This window comes from Trichosurus vulpecula, chromosome 8 (assembly GCF_011100635.1).
Source record: "Trichosurus vulpecula isolate mTriVul1 chromosome 8, mTriVul1.pri, whole genome shotgun sequence".
NCBI classification, from domain to species: Eukaryota; Metazoa; Chordata; class Mammalia; order Diprotodontia; family Phalangeridae; genus Trichosurus; species Trichosurus vulpecula.
Window position 1 is genome coordinate 170,449,975 of NC_050580.1, and position 25,266 is coordinate 170,475,240.

A 25,266-nucleotide genomic window follows, 5' to 3' on the forward strand; every position below is an offset into this window, starting at 1 on the left:
TTTGATTATCTCAGATGTGAGCCCTTTTCATTAGTTGTCATAAACTCCAATATGTTATATGATTAAATGTTGAGTGTTAGTGTGATGCTTACAAGGGAACTGTCTCCTCTGATGGACAGTTTGGAGTGGGGGAAGGGAGATCCACATTCAAATATTCTCTGGGCCTGAGCCCTGGGTGCTGGCTGACTCACTATTGAATTAATATTTAAAAACTTACAAGAATTAATCCTGCTTGTCAGTCAAGAGCTACCATTCTGAGTGGTACATTAGTTTTAGATAGAGAGGAAACAGTTTTTTCTTCCTCCATGATTCTTTTTTTTTAATCTGAGTAAGCATCTATAATTTTATTATTTGAATTTATGTCCCCCCAATATGTTATCTGGTACACAGTAGACACTTAATAAGTGCTCATTTATTGATTCATTCACTTCTTTTTTCATTTAATGGACATAATTAGTTTATATCCAGGATTACTGTTGTGTCTCATCCATGAAAATCCCTAAATATTTCCTACCGTCAAATATCTTTTTGTCCCGGGTAGACATTTTGGCTGTCATTTGCCTAATTTGAACCTTATACTATCATTTAAAAAAAATTTAGTCAACAAGTTTTAACACAGCCTACAAACATAAACTATGGAGTATGCTCCCTAAAAACTGTTGTCTTCAGTAATTCCAGTTGGAACTTTCTGATATGTTATTTCTTCCTAGCCATTTTTAATATTCTCTCCATGTCACTAAAGCTCTGAAGCCTAAATACTATATTTCTGAGTAAATTAAATTTTGTATTCCTTTTTGATGGCTTCCTGTGGATCTTGAGTTTCCTTTGCCATACTTCTTGTAATAAAATCATAGAATATTTATATAAACTTCAGACTTTTGTTTTTCATATATTTCTGGGATACCAGTAATACTCAGATTGCCTTGTCAATCTCTATCCTCATATCTGTTTGTGAGAATCTCAAATCCTTTTGCTACTTTTTATTTGTTTCATAATTTTCTCTTTCACCTCTGCATTTCTGTCTTCCACATGGATTGTTCTGTTCCTCAGAGAATATACTGATTTATTAACATTTCACACTGACCATTCAAAACTTCCCAGTCTTATATTTCTTTTTCTTCTTCTTTCTTAATAATTTATACTCTTTCTTTTATTGCACTTATTGGCCACTCTGAATTTTTAGATAATTTTTCTGTTTCTGAATGTCATCTTGTTATTATATTAAATCTTTCCTTTTGGAGACTTCTCCTTGCTTTCTTTTACCCCTACATAGTGAGATGACTGAAAATGTGATGATCAGTTGACAGAATGGAGAATAGGAGACAAAGAAGATAGCTATTATCAAACATTTGAAGGTTTTCATTAGTAATGAGTTAGATTTGTTCTGCCTGGTCCCAGAAGGCAGAACCATAATCAAAGATTAAAAATTGCAGAGTATTAGGTTTAAATTGAATGTAAAGAAAATTTTCTAACAGCTGTTGAAAAGTAAAATGAGCTGCTTTAGGAGGTATTTGGTGCCTTATCACTGGAGATCTTCAAGTAGAGGATAGATGACTACTTATCAGAGCTGTTGTAGGAAGGATTCTGGTTCATGTATGAGCCCCTCCCAACTCTGATATCTTATACCTAAAGTGTTGGTTACATGAATGGAAAGAGTGGAGAGACACAAGCAATATAATAGGACTAGAATTAACAAGTTTTGGCATTGTAGAATTTCCAGTGTATTTTAGTAGTTGTCACCTGAATATTTACTATTTAAAGCTAATTTTTACTATCAAGATATTAACAAGACTAGATCTATGTCACTGTATCCTATTATTATCTTCAAACCATTTTAGTTTATTATCCTTTAATCAGTTTTCAGACTTGTAGCAAAGTTCACACTAACCAAGTTTAAAATATTTTTCATGAGAAATTTCATTAGACACTGTGTTAAATTAATATACATCAAAACATTTCTAACACTGCAGTCTTTCTTACCCAATTTCATGATTCTAACCCTTTAAAATGCAATTAAGTTCATCTGTTATGGATTCTTTGTAAACCCTACTGTTTATTACTCACAATTCTATTATTTCCATAATTTGTTATTTCATATGTGTTTCCTTTTTATGGAATTAGTCCCTAATAACATCCTGAAGCTCTTTCAGACTACCCTGCTCAGAATGTGTGTATAACATGAAATAGCCTAGAAATGAACAACCCATCTCCCTTTAATGGGAATTAAGTACTTATTCATTTCAATGTACATTATAAATACACTGTGAGCTATAGGCAGCATCCATTCAGCAAATTGGAACAGGAACTTGGGGCCAAAAGAAGCTGAAGAATTCAAAACTCAAAAGAGAAGTCTGCTGAGCAGCAAAAAGAAAATGGTGCTATTGTGGTAGAGGTAAAAAATAAACACTTTAAAATACAGCACATGGCTTACCAGTTACTCCCCAAATTTGTCATTCCACTTCCTTTTCTTGTGCATTCCTACAGTAGGCTATGCTCCATATCTGGAATGTATTCTCTCCTCACCTCTGTCTCAGAATCCTTAGCTTCCTTCTAGGTTAAACTCAGGTACTACTGCCTCCTTTAGAAAGCTTTGCCTAAGGCCGCCCAGGTATTCATGCTCTCTACCTCCTCAAATCATCTATGTAATGTATCACACAGGAGAATTTAAGCTCTCTGAGGGCAGAAACTGTTTTTGATTTTGACCTTTATTTTTTTTCCTCTATGAGTGGTTTATTGAGTTTGTTCCTTTCTTTATTCTGCTCCACTATCCATTTGGCTGTCATTTATCATTTGCATTTCCATTCAGAGACATGAGAAGAGATAAAACTTAAATATGTAAGTTCTGTAATACCATGTGTTATCTGTGCTTTGCATCTTGTATGTCATTATGTTCTCCACCTACCTTAAAAATGTTTGTTGAGTGCATTTTATTTTTTTTTAGCTTCCAACATTCACTTCCATAGTATTTTGAGTTCCAAATTTTCTCCCCATCTCTCCCCTCCCCCACCCCAAGATAGTGTGTAATATGTAAAGAAGAATTAGAACCAATGGGAGAAACCACAAGAAAGAAGAAATGAAAAAGAGAGAGCAAATAATATGCTTCAATCAGCATTCAGATTCCATAGTTCTTTTTCTGGAGGAAGACAGCATTTTCCATCATGAGTCTTTTGGAGTTGTCTTAGATCTTTGCATTGCTAAGAAGAGATAAGTCTATCAAAGTTAGTCTTGGCATAGTGTAGCAGTTAGCTGTGTACTGTTCTCCTGGTTCTGCTCACTTCAGTCAGTGTCAGTTATGTAAGTCTTTCCAGGTTTTTCTAAAGATCACCTGTTCATCATTTCTTATAGCACAATAATATTCCATTACATTCATATACCACAGCTTGTTTAGCCATAGTTTTATATTTCCAGTGTCTAATGCTATGTCTTTTATGCAAGGAATACTTAATAAATGTCTATGAAATGTTGAATGAATGACAGGAAAGGGAATTGGTGGCATCCATAAACTTGAACAAATGATCACTAGGAATACAGGACCTCGGTGTCAGAATAGGAAGTGACAGCCTTGAGTCACCTGAACACTAATATCACCTGCTAAATTTTAATGAATAATGATTACTCTAGGAAGGATAAAATAGGGATTGAAACTGGGGTTCCACAATATGAACCAAGAGATCCATTTAAATCCAAAAACCAATTGGCCAAAATGCCTGTGGCCACATTTGATATCATCTTGGATTCAAACTCAAACACAAAATCATACTCTTTGTTGTTTTTCTTTTCTTTCCTAGTAAAATTTCTAACCTAAATATCCAGTCATCTGTGTGAGAACTAAGGATCATAAGATCGTAGCTTCAGAGCTAAGGAGACCCTAGAGATCATCTCATCTAAATCCCTCATTTTAGAACTTGGGCCCAGATAGGATAATTGATTTCCCAAGGTCAGAAAGATGGTAAATAGCAGAACTGGGGTTTAAAGCCAGGTTCTCTCATTCTAAATTGGGAGATCTTCTGATTATCCCCCATTGTCTTAAAGGGAAAGATTTCTTACGTTCATTAACACATCATTAGAAGGTTATCAAAGCATCTCTACTATGTGTAATGGAGGCAGCCAACTTGGTAGCTCAAAACCTAGGAAAGGTTTTGAGGAACTGGGGCAACTATGCAAGAGAATGGGGGGGAAGTATAATGGAAACTGACTTTGGTGCCCCCATTACTTGTCTGGGGTTTCTACTACATGACCTCATCAACCTGGAATAGTTTCTTGTACTCTTGGACTCCTCTTTTAGCTAAAATACTCAAGAGGAAACCCAAGCAGATCCTCTATAGATACATTCTTAAAAGGACAAAGCTATAGCTAAGAATTCTTGAAAACAAAGAAAATTAAAATGTGGTCTGAGGGGAGGAGTGGATAAAGAGGATAGTCTGTCCCAGGAATAGTCACTCAGAGAGCATGGGCAACCTGAACACCAGACAGTCTAGCCTGTATCTATACAACAAAGGCAATAATCCCCAATCTCCAATAGAGGTACAGTGGTAAAGGGGAGACAGAATCTGGAAGATAAGAATGTGGTAACAGGACTCTGGAGGTGGTGGTCCAGGGCCAAGAGAGGGAGTGGGTGTAGTCACACTAAGTGGCTGGAAGATGATGGGCTTGGAATACTGAGGTTGGGAAGAAGTACAGTCAGTGCCCTAGGACAAAATCCTGATTGTCCTCTCCTGGTATTAGTTTTACAAAGGGCATCTAATTCTAAGAATTCTCTTCCCAAATAAATATGTTTCTGGGATAATTTATACTCCCAGTCATCTTGCCTAAAGCATTTTCTTTCAGAATTTAATCCTACAGGGATTCATTTTTTATGTGTTTTTGACTTCAGCAAGACCTTTGGGTCTTCCATTAGTGTTTGTTCCCCAGCCCTTTTTTTAATTGTGGACTTAACAAATGTTAGCAAACATTAATGTCTTCCATTAGCTTGAGGAATTAGCATACTTCAGAGTCAGAGCTCCTGGGTTTAGATCCCACCTCATGCTTACTACCTGTGTGACCTCAAAGAGGTTATTTAACATCTTTGACCCTCTGTTTCCTTTTCTCTAAAATGAATAGATTCATGAAATAAGTGACCTCTGAGTTTCCTTTGAACACTATATGAATCCATGATCTATATTTTAATAAATCACATAGTCACAGAGACGTTACTTAATCTACCCTGTCCTCAAAAAGAAATCTCACTATAATATACCCATCAATTGATCATTCAGCCTCTGCTCAGTCTTTCTAGAAGGAATCGACCACCTCTTAGTACAGGTCATTGCATTTTTGCACAGCTGAAGTTGTTAGATAATTTTTTTCTGACTCCACACCTAAATTTGCCTCTCTGCAGCTTCTACCCACTTCTCTCCCCAGTGCCTAGCATGGTTCCTACTACATAGAAAGCACTTAGTAAATGCTTGTTGACTGATTGGATGCTCCTGGTTCTACCCTTTGGGGCCAAACAGAACTAGTCTAATCCCTTGGACACATGACGAGCCTTCCATTCCCCACTCCCAGTCTTCTCTTTTTCAGGCTAAATGATACAGTTCCTTCAAATGATCCTCCTATGTCATAGACTCAAGGTTCTTTGCCATCCTGGTTGCCCTCTGGAACCTCTCCAGCTTATCATTGTATCTAGAACCTAATAAATCAGGCAGCTAGATGGTACCGTGGAGGGAATGCCAGTCCTGGAGTCAAGAGGACTTGAGTTCAAATCTGGCCTTAGACACTTTACACTTACTAGCTGCGTGACCCTGGGCAAGTCACTTAACCCTAATTGCCTCATTAAAAAAAAGAACCTAATAATTCCTAATTGTGTGTGCATTAAAGCCAAAAAGAACAAAAAGTTTGCAGCAAAGGTAACTTTGTCAGTAATATCATACTCTGGGATGATATGAAGTTAATCTTTTTTATCTAAAGTTAATCTCTAAGAAGAGGAAGGAGACAGATGCCTAGGGGTCATCAACCTCTCTCCTGAACTTGAGGCAGCTTGTTAATAATATATTAGAGCAAAAAGAACCCTTATCTCTGGGCTGGTGCTTTTTAAATTGGCCCTTACACTGTGGTGGCAAATATTAGAATTTGAGGTTGAATGAAAGGGGCTTTAGCAAGATATACATCTGAGGAAGTACCCCAAATCTTGAGGCCCCAGCATTCTAGATAAGAGATTAAGCATGAAGGTGGTGACATGAAAGTAGAGGTTTGTACTTCCTGGGGGTAAAGGGAAGCCTAGTGTCCCTCATGTACCTATTCCTGTTTTGGGAATCTATGACCTAACAACCCAGTCAGATTCTATATCTGAAAGGCAAATTTCTAAGCTCCTTGCATTTCTTTCGAGGGAAGAAAGTGTGCCCAGAGGTACACGTAAGTGGTAAGATCTGTATGACTACGGTTGATTTTCATTAAATGTGTAAGGAAAACACCTCCCCTGCACTCTAAGTCTTTTAAGTTACTGAACTCCCAACCCCAGCTCTATCTCCTTACCTATTCTTCCCAGCTTGTGGTGAGGAAGGTCACAATAGCAGCTTAATCCACAAAGGGACAAAGCAGTGCCCCCCCCCCAACACACACACACACACTCACACACCTTCTAGGAATCTCGGAGAAGTAAAGAGAGAAGTAAAAGGAGGATAAGGAGATCAGAGGAATTTCAAGGTCCAAGTGATGAGTCTGGAAGCCTGACCTCATGGGATTCCTTCTTTGTTGACACCTTAACCATTCAATTTGATCCAGATCCCATGCGGTAGGCTGCTACCTGTTATAGGCAGGAATCTTAGCGTTGACAGTATAGACCAAATTATAGTGTACTGTGCACTTTCAGTAGGAAACCCTAGATTGACAACTACTATTTCTGTGACTGGGCTCAGGATAGAAAAAGGGAGCCTGTGGAAAAGTAACTGTGGAAACAATGACTGCTGGTCAAATGGTAGCTCCCCCAGAGTTCAGCCCTTTGGGAATGACCAAGGCTCATGTTTTTAAACCAATGCTAGTAGCACTGGAAAGGCTGATAAAGATAATACCACTCCCACATCCATTAAAGATATGTACAATATCCTTCTCCTAAACTAGGCTGGATCTATATAATGGCAAGAGCCTAAATCCATGGTTACCAAAGAAAAGAGGTTGCTACTACCTAAATTAGGCTCAAGATTGGAAAAGAATTGTCCAATATCCTTCTAGTTCTGAAAAGGTAGATCAGGGAGTCCTTGCTTATAAGCATACATAGGATTTCCTCAATAGAGAGCCCAGGAGGTAGAGAGTACTAAAGTGATGGGCCGCCATTTTAAAAATGTTTTATTTATGCTTTTAGAGATGTCTGTCACTTTGCAATAATCCAGCCTTCCATCGAAAAGAACATTCCCTTTTAACAAAGAAAAACAATTGAGCAAAATAAACTATCATTGCCAAGGACTCTTGGCAATTTGGGTAGCATCTGACATCTAACATTAATCCTTTACCTTTCCACCAAGAGGAAAGAACTAGGTTTCATTATCTATCCTCAGCCACCAAGACTGGTAAATGCATTAAATCTGAGTTCTGTTGCCTTTTAGTGCTGTTTTCCTTTACATAATTGTGGTCATTGTCTATATTGTTCTCCTGGTTCTGCCCTGACTATACTTGGCAGCATTCAGTCCTTTGGGAGAAAGTTCAGCCTTGAGGGACAATAGTTAGAAGCTGGGGGAAAAGAAGAAATCAAAGAGAAGGAGTCTTCTGTGGTAATGACTGGAGCAGAGAAAGAGCAGGAGATTGAAATGGAGAACTGAGTATCAAAAGATGTTCAAGAATAAGAAGTCTGAGCCAGGGATCCTCAGGTCCATGGAAAGATTTCAAGGGATCCGTAAATTTGGTTCCATAGTTTCAGTTGCGTCTGGATCTTTGTGACCTCATTTGGGGTTTTCTTGGCAAAGATACTGGAGTGGTTTGCCATTTTCTTCTCAAGTTCATTTTATAGATGAGGAAACTGAGGCAAACAAGGTTAAGTTACTTGCCCAGGGTCACACATCTAGTAAGTGTCTGAAGCCAGATTTTAACTCAGGAAGATGAATCTTCCTGACTTCATGCTTGGCACTCTATCCATTGCGTCACCTACCTGCACTTCATGAACTTGGATGGGAAAACAATTAGATCTTTCACTAGTCCCTACTTGAAATTATTCTGAGAAAGAGTCCATCGATTATGCCAGGTTGATGAGAGGGTCCATTTCATGAAAAAAGTTAGGAACCCCTTACAACAAAGAAAAACTATACAAATACATCAGAGGTAGTCATGGTTCCCTCTTTGGTCTTCTCTCCAATGCTCCCTGGGAGAAAGAAGTGTAAAAAAGAAGTATAAAAATACTATGAAGATGTCAGCAAAAGGTATCATCATTTCTGATGGTGTTGCTTTTAAATTAAACAACAAATTAAAAGGACAGAAATCACCAACTCAGACATTTGTAAGAGTACAAGAGTTTTTGCATTTGAGGTTGGTTTTTTCCTTCTTTCTGTCGCTTTAAAGATCAAAAATGTGCCAGAAGACTATCACTGTACAAGATCCTAAATAAATCTATGTGTATGATTTTTTAAAAAGAGGCTCAGCTATGGACAGAAGGCTGTGGGAGCACACACTTGTCAGTAGCTCATAGTCATCAAGCCTACTTAAAATATGTAGGGACAATTATTACAATCATATACTGAAAAGATCCCTAAAAGCAAGCTGTTTGGGGCCAGCCTGACTCAAGCCAATCAGACAGTTCCGGCTCTAGATTGGAATAAAATGAGAGACTCCTACAAACGTATCTTTATTTAATAATCCCATGGGAAGACTATTTAGCAAATATACAGCGTTGGTTCATTTGGGCTCAGCTCCCCTTTTCTCCATGTGTGGGGTTAGACACTTGCAAATCATCAGGGAATCCATCAAACTTGGGAAACACTGACTATGCACTCTAGAAGAGGGCTTTTCATTAGATAATCAAGAAACTAGACTTAATTAACACCCTATATCAACTAAGTCTCAAACACAGTTTCATTGCATTTTTTTAGAGAAGAAAAAAATAGCCTAGACTACATGGTAGAGACTTTACAATCTGAGTAGATGTTGTTTCTACCACCTAAGTCAAAATCTGAGGGATTGAAAAACCAAGGTAGGTCCCAGAAAACAGGTAATGAAACATCCCTCCCTTCTAAATAGCAGAAAGGCAAGGGACTGAGAGAGCAAAATGCTGTACATATTGTCAGATCTCATAGGAGTATATATTAGAGCTGAAAATGACCTTTCAGGCTACCAATTGCAAACCTCTCATTTTATAGTCACTGTACGAAATCTTTTGCTAATTGTTTTTTGTTTTGTTTTGGGTGCTTTTTGGTCCCAAGAGAAAGCTTATTATTGAGGGGAAGGGGGAAGGGTTTTGCTCCCTGAAGTCGCTGTGATATTAAGACAAAATGCATCAAAAAAATACCTTTTTAAGTGTAGAGCCATTCTCTTCATCATTAGTGTTCACAAAAGACCTGGTGGTAGAAATTAGTACTGAATATGAAGGAGATTTGAGATGTATACTGTATTTGAGAAGTAACAATAAATAGGAGTGAGTCTGCAAAGGGGAAGAGAGAGAGAGACTGAGATTAAATTTAGGAATGTCAAGGAGCTTGGGTGTATGGCATTTTGAGAGACTGAATATGATTGAGAGAAGTGAGGTGAGTAAAAAGAGGGGAGAGTTGTTCTGTGTTCTGGGCCCTAATAGCTCTCCCCAGCAGCAAATCAATATTTGGGAGCTATGTCAAGAAAGCCCAATGAGAATATATTTTAATGATATATAATTTTTCCCAATTACTTGTAGAAACAATTTTAACATTTTTTTAATTTTGACTTTCAAATTTTCTTTCTTCCTTCCTCTCCCCATCTGAGACAGTAAGCAATTTGATATGTTATACCTGTACAATCATGCAAAACATTTCTATATTAACATGTTATAAAAGAAGATACAAACTTATAAAACAAAAACAAAAAAAAGAAAGCAAAAAATAGTATGCTTTGATATGCATTCAGACTCCATCTGTTCTTTCTCTGGAAATGGATAACATTTTTCATCATGAGTCCTTTAGAATCGTCTTGGATCATTGTACTGCAAAGAATAGCCAAGTCATTCATGATTGATCATCATCCAACATTGCTGTTACTGTGTACAGAGTTCTAGTTCTGCACATTTCACTTTGCATCAGTTCATGTAAGACTTTGTAAGTTTTTCTGAATCATCCTGCCCTTATTCCTTATAGCACAATAGTATTCTATTTCATTCACACACAACTTGTTCATCCATTTCTCAACTGATAGCTTAATTTCCAATTTTTTGCCACCACTAAAAGAGCTGCTATAAACATTTTTGTACAAATAGGTCCCTTTCCCTTTTTAAATTTTTTTTTGTGATACAGATCAAGCAGTGGTATTGCTGGATCAAAGGATATACACAGTTTTATAACTCTTTAGGTACAATTCCAAATTGCTCTCCAGAATGGTTAGATCAGTTCACAACTCCACCAAGAATGTATTAGTGTCCCAATTTCCCTACATCTTCTCCAACATTTATCATTTTCCTTTTCTATCATATTAGCCAATCTGATGGGTGTGCCTCAGAGTTTGCATTTCTCTAATAAATAGTGATTTAGATCATCTTTTCACATGACTATAGATAGCTTTGATTTCTTCATCTGAAAACTACCTGTTCATGTCCTTTGGCCATTTATCAATTGGGGGAATAACTTGTATTCTTATAAATTTCATATAAATAAGCCTTTATCAGAGATACTTACTGTAAAAAGATTTTTCCCAGTTTTCTGCTTTCCTTCTAATCTTTCCTGCATTGGTTTTGCCTGCAAAATTTTTAGCTGACTATAATCAAAAGTATCCATCTTACATCTCATAATACCATCCACCTCTCGTTTGGTCATAAATTCTTCCCTTTTCCATCGATCCAATGGGCAAACTATTCCTTGCTCTTCTAATTTGTTTATGGTATCACCTTTTATGTCCAAATAATGTACCCATTTTGACTTTATCTTGGTATGTGGTGTAAGATGTTGTTTTATACCTAATATCTACCATACTGTTTTCTAGTTTTCCCAGCAGTTTTTGTTAAAGAGTGAATTCTTGTCCCAAAAGCTCGAGTGTTTGGGTTCATCAAAACTAGATCACTATGGTCATTTATTACTGTGTACCTAATCTATTCCACTGATCCACCGCTTTTTCTTAGCCAGTACCAGATGGCAATCTATATTTGAATGGCAGGTTTCTGAAGTCCTCTGCAATCTACCCAAGGAGATAGATTGTGCCTTGGGATAAAAGGAGACAAGGAGCTCAGGACTTGACTTAGATCAGCATGATTGTGTGTAAGAAGTCCCCTGAGAGTTAAATTTGTTTTGAAAGGAGTCAGACAAGACCTCACTGTGGCAGAACAGTGCAGTTGTGGCATAAGTCATGTTACCGGAGATGCTGTTCCTATGTGTATGTGTTTGCAATCACTTGCATTGGGTGTGTGTTCCTGGGAAGGGTCTTATACATTGGGTCACACTATATGTTATTTGAGGTCATAGACCCTGAATTTGTCTAAGGGCTGGAGTGGTGACAGTGTAAGAGGGTTAGCAACAGCAGCAATCTGGACAATACCTTTTTAGTCTTTGTTCTGCAAAAAGAATCCTGACATTAAACACCTATTAAAAATGTAAAAGTACTTATTGCTTCAGTATATTTACATTCTTCATGCATTACTCAAATGTTAATATGATGTGATTTGTTTATTTAGACTTTCTGCTTATGGTTCATCTTATGCTACATCTGCACAGTGAGTTTTGCAATGTAACATTTCACAATGGGACCTTTCATTCCCCTTACTATAGATTTATACATGCTCCACATGGATTGGAATAGGAAAGAGGTTGTATAGGCGCTTATGAGTCCAGTTATATGTTTCTTATTGTACCGTACATACCTAGATAGTGCTAAGTTCCAATCAGTCTGGAGAGATAAAGTTGTCTTATGTCCTATTTTTATGCGTAACAGGTATTTTTATCTAGGAGCCCGTGTCACCACAAATTTTACAAGAAATTGAGTTGAACAGAAACAGAACAATTTATACAGTAATGATATTGTAAAGATAGATGATTTTTAAAAGGTCAACCATGATTCCAAGAACTTGTGATGAAATATGATGCTCACCCTCTGGTAGAGAGGTGATGAACTCAAGTGTAGAAGCAGACATATTTCTGGACATGGTCAGTGCAGGAATTTATTTTGCTTGACTATAAATGTTTGTAATGGGGGCTTTGTTTTTCTTACTTTCTCAAGGGGGCTAAAGAAGGGGAGGTGGAAGAGAAGGTGGGTCTTTGAAAATAAAATAAAATTTAATTTAAGTAAGAAAAGAAAAACTGAGTTTGAGGTAGAAGAGTACTTAGTATGTATGAAACTCAGCATGATGCATCAGAAATCACTGGCTCTGGAATCGATGGACTTGGGTTCAAATCCCACCTCTATTATTTTTGACCGATATGACTTTAGACAAATCACTTACATTCTTTAGGCTCCAGTTTCCCCATTTGTAAGAGGAAGAGGCTGGACTAGATGGTCTCTGTGTGCCTTTCAGCTCTTGCTCTATGATCCTATCAGCTTAGTAAGGGTGAAAGAACATTGAGCCTGAGAATAAAAAAGAGGGTGGGAAAGGAAAAGTCAATGACATGCTCTCGGTAGTCAGAACCAAGAAGAAATAATATCAGGGAGCATAGGGATGAGAGATGGGAACAGATGGTTGACAGGCAATGAAACAATGAAAGAGTTTTGTACCGTAGCATTCTGGGCAAGGAAGTAAAGTGGAGGACTAGGAAGTAGGAAGCAGTGTAACCGTGAGATAGGGAAGACAAGGCCTTGAAGCCAGGAACACCTGGGTTCAAGCCCTTCCTTTGACATATCCTGACCATGTGACCTTGGACAAATCATTTAATCTCTTAATGTTCTAGGTCACTCTTTAAGACTATATAATTGTAGAGAATGTACCAATGTACATCGGTAAAGTGAATTTCCTTATCTAGGAATTTCCTCTACTGTCGAAATCATAGATCCAGTTCCAACCCACTTTGCTGTTTTCTAGAAGGCAATTTCATTTTGTATCATATTTAGCAAAATACAGCACCCACTTTACCTTGTTGAAATGTAAAATACTATTTGCCACAGATACTATGGATTACTTTCGTAATTCTTCAAAATGAACCAAGAGATATCAAAGCAGTCTATAAGGCATCGGTTGAGGTGACTGACTAGTCAACAAGATGGCAACAGTCAACTTCTCAAAAACGAAGAGAGCAAGAAGTGTCGTGCCACTAAGTAGCATGAATCAATTAGCAAAGGGCTGCTTCTGCCAATAGCACCCTTATAGATGTCTTCTCCCAAAAATGTGGACTTTAGAAAGCTAGCAACAATTCAGGTATTTCCCATGCAGCCAATGTCATTTTGTAATACTATTGTCACCAAATAATATTGCAAAATTAGGAAGTCTTGCTATAAAATGACTCTTAATTTCTTTCTCTTTTCCCTTTTAAATAAATGTTTACTGATCTTTCCCAGTGACTTCTATGCTCCCACCACCATCCTCCCTTGTAGCAATGAAGAACAGATAAGCAAAACAAGCCAACACATTAGTCATGTCCACACCTACAATCCATCACTCCCTGTCGAGAGGAATAAAGAGTATTTTATCATCATTCCTTTATGATCAAGCTTGATTCCTTTAGTGATCAAAGTTCTAGTGTCTTTCAATACAGTTTCTTTTACATTACTATAGTCATCATGCTCCTTGTTCACTTGCTTCTAGTTCCTTTACTCTTTATCAGTTGATACTCAGGTTTTTCTAAACTCATCAGAGTGATCATTTCTTATGTCATGATAATATCATTATAACTCTAGTTTGTATGTATGAAGCAGTTTATTCACCCATTCACAAATTGAGGAGTACCCATTGTATTTTCAAAATTTGTTATCAGAAAGAAAAAAAAGTTGCTTTATTTTGTTGTATATGGACCTCTTCTTCTGTCTTTGACTTACTTGGGGTATAGTATTACTGGGTCAAAGATTGTGTGCAACTAGCGATTTTTCTAATGTAACATCAAATTGTTTTCCAAAATAGTTTTATCAATTTACAGCTTCTCCAATAGGATATTTGTTTGTCTGTCTTCCCACAGCTCTTCAACATTTGCTATCTGTATCATTTTTTTCATCCTTACCAATTCAATAGGTACTAAGCAAAATCTTTGCAGTTATTTTACTTTGCATTTTTTGTACCAGTAGTGATTTGGAATATTCTTTCATATTTTTTAATAATTTACATTTCTTCTTTTGAAAACTGCTTTGACAAGTTACCACATAGGAAATGGATCTTGGACTTATATGCTTGTATTAATTCCCCTTGGACTTAGAATAAAATTCTACTCTGACTCTGACATGTACTGGTTGTGTGACACTGTACAGTGCCCTCAAGAGTGCATAATTTGGAGAGAAGGTGACAGTCTGCATTGGTAGAGGTAATGAGAACTCCCTATAATAATGAAAGCACACATATAGTCAAAAATAATATTAAATGTCTGACCTTTATCAGAACTATATACTGGGAAGACTTTCCCCCCCAATTGACAACTTTTCTAATTATTCTAGCTATGCTAATATTGTTCATGAAAAGGTTTTTTTAAATGTAATAAAATCTTCTCAAATAATTACAATCTTTTCAAACCCTTATTTAAGGAAATCTCCCCAAACCATAATTGTGAAAACAATCTCCTTCCATTCTCCTGTAAGTGTTATTATGTTGTACCCTTTTATTTAGGTTGACTAGGTACATGGAGCTTTATTGTGGTACATGGTGTAGGATATTAGATTAATTTCTACAAACTTGTTTTTCAGTTTTTTCTGCAGTTCTTGTCAGTTAATTCTTACTTCATGGAAATATGTTCTCATTGAACACTAAGTTATTATGTTAAATTGTTTCTGGGTGTTGTTTACCAAGTGGTTTCAGTAGTTCATGTTATCGAATTATTGAACACTTGACTATTATGTTCAATTGCTTTTAGGTCTCAACTTCCCTTAATCCATTGATTAACCTTACTGTTTTTTGATCAGTAACAAATAATTTTGACAATTACTACTTCTTGGTATGTTTTAAGATCTAATAATGTTAAACCTCTTTCATTTCTATTTTTCTCAAGATTTTCATTGAGATTCGTAACCTTTTGTTCGTTCATGTGAATGTTATCATTTTGTCTAGTTCCATAAAGTAACCCCTTGGTAGTGTGATTAGTATGTCACTAAATCTCTAAACCAACTTAGATATTACATTGGTGTGGCCCAACCATGAACAATGAATATTTCTCCAGTTAAGTCTATTTCTTGCAATTATATTCATGTGAGTCCTAAATGTGTTTTGATAGGTTAACTCAAATATTTCGTAGTTACTTTAAATAAAATTTCTATCTCCTCCTGCTAGTTTTTGATAATAGTAACTAGCATTCATATAGTACTTTACAATTTGCAAAATAATTTTTTGTACAAACATCGCTTAGTGTTTATCCTCTTTTGTTAGAAATATAAAGGCTGATTATTTTGGTGAATTTATATTTTATTACTATATTAAACTTACTAATAGCCCTACTTAATTTTTATCTGCTTCTTGAATCCTTCAGATTCTCTAAGTAAAAAAATCACATCTGTTCCCTTCAAAAAATTCACTCTATCCCTCTGGATATCATATTTCTTTTCTGTTGAATGATAGGGCTAGACAAACTGGCCTCTGAATTCTCTTCCAACTCAGAAATAATGACTACATCAACCAATATCACCTACAAAAAGACAGAATTTTCCTTTTTTTTCCTTTGCTTATGATTATTCCCTTAATTTATTTTTTTTATCTTATTGCTCTAACAAAGACACTTAAGTTTCCTAGCTTTCTTACAGAGGTTCTCCTTTCTTAATAATGAGGTTTGTAGGGGCAGCTAGGTGGCAGAGTAGATGGAGCACTGGCGCTGGAGACAGGAGGACCTGAGTTCAAATCTGGCCTCAGAGACTTGACACTTAATAGCTGTGTAAACCTGGGCAAGTCACTTAACCCAGATTGCCTTGCAAAAAAAAATGGTTTGTAATCTTAAGTCAACTATTCATTTATCAAGAAATGTCTTGTAACATAATTGATGTTTTCCATTCAATTCACAAAATACAGAACATTTTTAGAACTATGCTCCCTTCCTTAAGCCATCACTATAGCATTCTGAAAGTGCTTTTTGTAAGAAATGAGAATTGCTATTTTGTGATCTCATTTCTAGAAAGTCATCTAATGTTTTCCATGCAGAGTAAAGATATAACTTCTTGATCCTCTGCTCAGTGATTGCCCTGTATCTTGACATAGTATTATGAATGAAGCTGTTAGACATTAAGACATGCAGGCACATTTTCAACATCACTTTTAAACCAATGACAAAGGACTCAAGACTTAAAGTGTTGTTCTATGGAATCAATTTGCTCCCAAAACTATTTTTTCTTCTCTACGAAGAACAAGAAATGTCTACAAGAAATGGCTTGTTTAAAATTCTTAAATTTAATAAATTCAGCAATTTTTCAAATCAAAAGATTATCTCTATCGATACTTGTCTAGGAATTAGTACTTGCTTATACTCTTTATTGTCATATGGGCAATATGAATTAGAATATGTTCTAAGTCTCAGTGACATTTTGACAGTGTTCCATCACAGCTATAGGGAAAAAATTAGATAGGGCTTACATGTTGACAAAATACAGTCAATCCTCAACTTTTGTGGGCTAATATTCCTGGAAAACAGCACAGAAGTAAAAAAACCACAAATGTTGGTACATCAAATCTATAGGAAATAGATGAGCAGATTTCCATGACCATCAAAAACTGTAATCTTTCACTAGAGGTGGATAAAAATACACTTTTCTATGTATAATTCTTTATAACAAAACATTAATTCTGATAATATGCATTTTTCCTAACAGTAAGCATGAAATAATCCATAAAATGCAATACACAAAATAAAATTGGTAACATACAAAATATTTTTCTCACTAATTCACTAGAATTCTATGACCTTTTGTACTAGCATTTCAATAAGAAAAACATTGATTTTTAGACAATATTCACTTTTCATGATGCATAAAATCTAGAGTGCTATAAATACTGTATAGCAAAGAAAATAATCAAAATTAAAACATTTTAAACTTGAATCTTACCTTCTATCAGGCCAGATGGTAGTGTGAGGGTATTTTACTGTATACTATACTGCTACAAACCTCTCTACCTTGGCCACCCTCTGACAAGCAAAGGAGAGATTGCTGACACAAGACACTGAGACTGGTGAGGTCTTGACAACACACACACACACATATACGCACACCACACACCACACACACACACACACACACACACACACACACACACTGTTCTTTACAGCTGGTGGATGTTGTTGGAGAGCAATAATCCATCAGTGACTGCTTTGTGAACTATTGCATAGCAGAGGTAAGTTGACATTTAACCCTGAAGTTGTGATTAATGATGGAATCAGCAGCCTTGATGTCTCTGGTTGATCATACCAAGTCACCCTTCAAGCTTGGAAACTATGAGTGGCACAACCTTTGGAGTTTGTACACATTGCACTGCACATAGCTGCAAATGTGCATGGTTGCCAACATGAAAGTGAAAATGAGGTTATTAGTAAAATCACAAGAATGCTTGAAGTCATGAAAATTTAATGCCCTAATGTTAAGGAGTGACCGTATTTATAAATGGAATAACTTATACTCATATATAGCACATATCCATTTTGATGACATTGATTCCAATAAGAGTAACAAAAAAATAGGAATTCAAATTGGAGAAAAGGACCCAAGAGCGAGAATATTCTCCAATCTGGGTTCTTGTGGTCAGAGTTAGATAATAGCAACAAAGAGTCAATAAAGAATAAAGCAAGAAGCCATTTTTTGGCCAATCAGGGGTGATACCAAGATGGATGGCATCTACCATGAACCTGGCATAAGAGGTTCCTTACATACAAAATTTTAGGGTAGAATTCATAAGCTAAACATTATTCAGTATATCATTGTACAAAACAAAGAAAAGAAAGATGACTATTCATAAAACACACGTGGTTTATACAAAAAGAATAGCATACTTGTTGGAGAAAAAAAATGTGTATCATTCATTACAGGAGATAGATTAAAAGAGTTATTGTCTGAGTATTGCTAGTCTTGCTAAATCAAAGAAATCTACCTTTTGGGCCAGACAGGGAAGAGAATTTTCCCAGGCTGCTAGCATCCTCCACCTTTAGCAGCTAAGTCCTTTTGGACCAATGAGAAGTGAAAATGAGACACTGAAGGACATTAACTGTGACAGCTGGTCTTATAGTTCACCAGCAAAATGGTCGATACAACAAGATGGACTCAACATGCCTTGCAGCATGGCCGTTTCTTAGGAGGGAAGGGTCTATGATTTATATAAGCATATCAGGGAAAGTTCATGGTGCAGTAATGGGGGGTTTAGTAAGTGATGTCACTTTCATGAGCAGATAAGACTGGTCCTTAAGATCTTTTGTGCAGCATTCTACCTACCCTTCATGTTTAGACAAGAATCAGGTGGTTTGCAATGCCAGACAGACTGAAACAAAAAGATATGTGCTTGAAAAAGGAATGTACTATGTGAATCCCTGCCATGTAAGGAGTTGTAAATTTAACAATATATCTTGCAGTTTGAAATATTTGTGTGTGTGTGCACGCGCGCGCACATGTGTGTACATAAATAGAGGCAATTTTTTCATCTTACATCCTACTGATGTTTATTTTGAAAAACTTTCACCCTGTCTTGGACAGGAGCTCAGACAACACTTGTTCTCTTGCTTTTCCTCACCCTGTCCTGTCTCTAACTTTGTCTCTGTCTCTCTCCTCTTTGCCTCTCTCCTCCTCTCTTTGTCTTTCCTCTTTCTCTCTCCTCTTTCCCAGATGCCCACAAGCCCAAGAGAGTCTCAGAAATTCTTTAACTTTCATGGCCTCCTCAGGAACTTCTAAGATGCCCCAACAAGAATGATCCAATGGGACTCTGGGAAAGATAACTTTATTGCTCTGTATTATCTTTCCAGAAGTACTTTCACTGCAATCTTCAGGCTCCACCCTGTTCCCAGTCTTCTGTGTATATATGTATGTGTGTGTGTATATATGTTCTCCCCCCTTATAAATCTTAGCCCCTTTTATCTCCAACTTATTTGTCTTCTCTGCCTGTTTTGCATGTGATTTACTGTTTTATTCAATTGTTGTTCAGTCATGTCCCATTGGATCATTCTTTGGGTGCAAAGATATTTCAAAACCTTCATATACCAGTTCCCAATGGATAGGCACCCACTTCCTTTCTAGGGTTTTTTTAATGACCAGAAAGTATACTGCTATCAATAATTGACATGAGACCTTTCCCTCTGTCTGTGATCTCCTTAGGGTATATGGATATGGATACCCCACTACTAGTAGTAGTAGGATCTCTGGGTCAAAGAGTACAAATGATTTGATCCCTTTTTTACTACTGTTCCAAATATTTTCCATTAAAAATTATCCAAAAATAAATCACATTTCCACTAATTGTGTATTAATGTTCCCATCTTCCCACAGTCCATTGAACATTGACCACTTTTGTCTTTTATCATTTTTGCCAATTTGTTGGCATGTGGTAAAACCTCATAATTTGTTTAATTTTCATTTCTCATATTATCAGCAATTTTAAAACATTTCCTCTTTGGTCAATCATTTACATTTCTTCTTCTGAAAGTTGTTCATATCCTTTCACTACTCATCTGCTAAGAAATACCTCTTGCTTTTCTATATGTATCAATTCTTGGATTTTAGACCTTTAGTTGAGATATTTGATGCAAAGATTTTTTTTCTCAAATGAGAGTTTTTCTTTTATCTAGTTATGTTGATTTTATTCATGCAAAAGCTTTTAAATTTTGTATAATTGAAATGTTTTTCTCTTTAGTCATCTCTTCTAATCCTTATGTGACTTTTAATCATTCTGAAAGATCCACCTTTTCCATCTTTTTTTTCTTAAACTATAAGGTCTTTTATGTTAAGATCACTAATCCATTTCATGTTTATTTTAGTATATGTTTTAAGATGCTGGTATAAATCTAATTTTTACAAAATTGCTTTCCAGTTTGCCCAGCAGTTGTTATAGAATGGGAAGTATTTTCTCTAAAAGTTATTGAACACTGAGTTACTATCTTCCATTGTTTCTAAGCCTTGTTTATCTAGCCTGCACCATTGGTCTACATTTTTTTTTAGCCAATACTAAATAGCTTTGATGATGACCACTCTATAATTTAGTTTGAAACTTGGTAATCCTAGGCCTCCTTAGTTTCTACTTTTCTTTTGTTTCCCTGGAGCATCTTGACCTTATGTTTTTCCAAATTAATTATGTTATTATTTTGTCTGGTTCTACAAAGTAACACCTTGATAATTTTATTAGTATAGCACTAAATTTGTAAAATAATTTAGATACTATGTTGTAGCTCAACTATGAACAGTTAGTGCCTTAATTAATATAAAATTAACTAATTATTTGTCTTTATTTTTGTAAAAAGTGATTAAAATTATACTTAACCTAAGTCCTGAATGTGCCTTGGTTAGTTAGCTTCCAGATATTTTCTAGATTGTGTAGTTATTTTGAGTGACTTTTTATTTTTACCTTTGTTATTCTTTATGTCTCTTACTGCCACTGTTAACCACCTCACTTCAAGTTTCCTTAAGCCATAGTAGAAATAAACAGAAAAGCTAGTTTCTGCTAATTTTTTATCAAAAATTTTTTCAATTTCTATATCTAGTGATCTTCATTATATTACAGTCAGTTCTGGATTATCAAAGGAAAATCATCTGTATTCTTGCCTTCAAATTCTTATTTTATAGGCAAAAAGATAATCTTTATTTATTCTAACCTAGCAGGACCTAAAGAGTGAGAGAGAGAGAGAAAGGAGGTGGGGAGCAACATAAAGCTTAAACAATCTTCTAAATCCCTGCCCTAGAAATGTATAACTGCAACCCAGCTCTACTTTAGGCTGTTTAAAAAATTAATCTAACATGCAATACTTACATTTTTCATTGAGGAGCAAGGAAGGAGTTAATATGGAACAAGTATAGTTAAAGGAGACAATTGTACCTTTAATCTATGGTCCAAGTGCCATCTTTGCAGAACTTTCTTGATCTCCCAATTATTATCACTTTTCTTCCCCTTGAGATTACTTTGTATATATAGTACTTCTTTTACTTGTGGAATATATTGTATCCCCTTAGTAGTATATAAGCTCCTAGAAGGCAAGAATCATTTCATTTTCTATCTTTGTGTTGCCAGTACATAGTATGCACCTAATAAATGGCTGGTAGATTTAGTTTATTTTTGTTCTACACAGAGTAGATTCTCAGAATATAAGCTGCCCTTTCCTCTCCATTGAAGACCCTCACTCTATCAATGCAGGTCAGCACCATCTAAGAAATTGATGTTTACATGTAGGTACTCAAACACCATCTTAACAGAAATGTTTTTAAACTACTACATCTCTTTTTTTAATTTAATACTTTATTTTCCCCAATTACATGTAAAAACAATTTTTAACATTCTTTTAAAAACTTTAGAGTTCCAAATTCTCTCCTTCCTGCCCTCCACTCCACCCCTCATTGAGAAGGCAAACAATTTGGTACAAGGTACACATGTGCAATCACACAAAACATATTTCTATGTTAGTCATGTTGTGAAAGAAAATACATGCCAAAAAAATCCAAGAAAAATAAAGAAAGTAAAGGAAAAGCATGCTTCTATCTGCATTCAGATTCCAGTTCTTTCTCTGGAAATGGATAACATTTTTTCATCATAGTCCTTCAGAATTGTCTTGGATCAACGTATTGCTGAGAATAGATAAGTCATTCATGACTGATCATCATACAGTATTGCTGTTAACTAGATACATGTTCTCCTCATTCTGCTCACTTCACTTTCCATTAATTCATGTAATTCTTTCCAGGTTTTTCTGAAACCTACCTGCTCATCATTTCTTATAACATAATAGTATTCCATCACAATCATATATCACAACTTCTTCAGCCATTCCCCAATTGATGGACATCCCCTCAATTTCCAATTCTTTGTCACCACTAAAAGAGCTGCTATAAACATTTTTGTACCTAGAGATCCTTTTCCTTTTTTAATCTCTTTGGTATACAGACCTAATAATAGTATTGCTTGGTCAAAGAGTATGCATGATTTTGGACATAGTTCCAAATTGCTCTATAGTTGAATCAGTATAAAACTTCACCAACAATACATTAATGTCTCAATTTTCCCATATTCCCTCCAACATTTGTCATTTTCCTTGTCAGTCATATTAGCCAATCTAATAGGTGTGAGATGATATCTCAGAGTAGGTTTAATTTGCTGTCTGTACTCAGTAGCAATTTAGAGAATTTTTGATTACTTCATCTGAAAACTGCCTATTCATATCTTTTGACCATTTATCAATTGAGGAATGGCTCTTATTTCTATAAATTTGACTCAATTCTCCATGTATTTGCGATCTTTATCAGAGAAACTTCCTGTGAAAATTTTTTCACAGCTGTGATTACTACCTATGTATTTGCCTCCATCCTATTTTCCCTATTTCTCTCCTCTTCCCCGCCTTTCCCTCATTCTCCTTCTCTCTCCCTCCCTCTATCCTTCTCTCTCTCTCTGTCTCTTTCTCTTGCCCTCCCTCTCCATCTCCCTCTCTGTCTCTCCTTCTCTCTTTTTACCCTCTCTATTCTCAAAAGTGTTTTGTTTCTGACTTTTACTTCCTCCAATCTGCCCTCCTTTCTATCAGCTTGCCTTTCTCTTATCCCCTTCCCCTCCTACTTTCCTGTAGGATAATATAGATTTCTACATCCAACAGATTGTGTATGTTATTTTTGAGCCAATTCTGATAAGAGTAAGGTTCACACATTCCCCCCAACACACACCACTTTCCCACCTTCCCCTGTACTTTAAAAGTTATTTCACACCTCTTTCATGTCAACTAATTTACCCCATTCTACTTCTCCCTTTCTCCTTCTCCCAATGATTTCCTCTTTCTCACCCCTTAATTTTATTTTTTTAGATAATCCTCCCATCATGTTCAACTCACACCTGTATCCTCTGTCTATGTCCTCTATATGCCTCCTTACTGCACTAATAATGAGAAAGTTTTTAGGAGTTATAAGTATCATTTTCCTCTGTAGAAATGTAAACAGTTTAACCTTGTTAAGTCCCTTATGATTTCACTTTCCTGTTTACCTTTTTATACTTCTCTTGAATCTCATATTTGAAAGTCAGATTTTCTATTTAGCTCCAGTCTTTTTATCAGGAATGCTTGAAAGTCCTCTATTTAGTTGAATATCCATTTTTTCCCCTGAAGGATTATACTCAGTTTTGCTGGGATCTTTTTCAGGGGGTGATCAGTGTATTCTTTCAATTTCTATTTTATCCTCCTTTTCTAGAATATCAAGGCATTGTTCCTTTAGAATTTCTTGAAAGATGATATTTAAGCTCTTTTTTAAAAAAATCATAACTTTCAGGTAGTCCAATAATGCTTAAATGATCTCTCCTGGATCTGTTTTCCAGGTCAGTTGTTTTTCCAATGAGATATTTCACATTTTCTTCTAGTTCATTCTTTTGATTATCTTTATTGTTTCTTAATGTCTCCTAAATCATTAGCTTCCATTTGCCCAATTCTAGTTTTTAAGGAATTATTTTCTTCAGTAAGCTTTTGTACCTCCTCCATTTGGCCAATTCTACTTTTTAAGGAGTTCTTTTCTTAAATGGATTTTTGTACCTCTTTTTCCATTTGGCCAATTCTGATTTTCAAGGCATTCTTCTCCTCATTGGATTTTTGTGCTTCTTTTACCATTTGGCCAGTTCTGTTTTTTAAAGTGTTATTTTCTTCAGTCTGTGGGGCGAGAGGTCCAGAAACTTCCTCTGCCGCCACTGACTCAGTCTCCCCCAAGTCCTACTGCTGGTTTTCTGGGCCACAGCCTGTGCTTGACTGAATTCCACTCTTACCTCAGTGGAACAGACCTTTCCTTCTGGCCTTCTAAGTTTTCTTGGACTGGAAATTTATTTCATCCCATCCTTTTGTGGGTTCTGCTGCTCTATAATTTGTCTGGGGGCACCTTGTTTGAAAGGGCTTGGGAGAGACCTCAAACAAGTCCTTGCCTTTTCTCTGCCATTTTGACCTATTGCATCTTTTGTTAGCAGAGAGGATTGGAAATGCAGATTTTTTTCATTAGGTTTGGATATTTAACATTCCATAGCATCCATCTATAAATGGAGATTGAAATTTAACCATAGCTATAACTAATGTGGACTCTTGCAAATGATTATTAATTTAGGTAGAATTCCAGGAACAAATAATTTTCATTTCTATGACTGGATGATTAATTGCTTAGTCCTTAAACACTATGGCATAGTTAGTAATGTATTATTAATGTCATTTTATAGATGAAACTAAATCTCATTCAGTTAAATGACTTATCTGAGCTAAGGTAAACCATCTAGTAAATATTGGAATTAAAACATTGACCCAAGTCTGCTGTCTATGAGACTACACCATGCTTTCTCTGGATACAGAGGCAAAGTAAGTACGAGAGTTTCAAATTAGGCCAATTCTTAGCTCAAGTACACATAGTTAACTTTAAAACACTACTCACTGTAGTGTTTTAGATACATGTGAAGATGAAACTACTTCTGGGACAATGTCACATACTGAGAAGGAGAGGTCTTCTCCAAATACTAGCATTCTATCTTTCCATAAAGTAGTTTGGGGTTTTATGGTTATGTAAATAAGCTACTTCTGACAGAGCTTCCTTTGGCATAGCTGATTTATTGGACTTTGGACTTTGTTTGGATCCAGTGGCTCTCAGTAGTTGGGTTGGGAACTTAGTGGTAGCCAGATCAAAGTCATTGGAGCTAGTGAGCCTCATAAGATTCAATTCTTATTCCAATCATTAAGTTCAACTATTAGCTTTTATTCACTTAAAAGCAGCTGAGATCGTCTTTGGTTTAATTAAAAACAGAACCAAAATTTGCCAGTTTGATCTGGGAAATGGATTTATTTTAGGGCTATTGTTAGTGATGAATATTAAGAATCTGCCCATGAAGGAAGTTTGAGTCTATAATTTATTTTC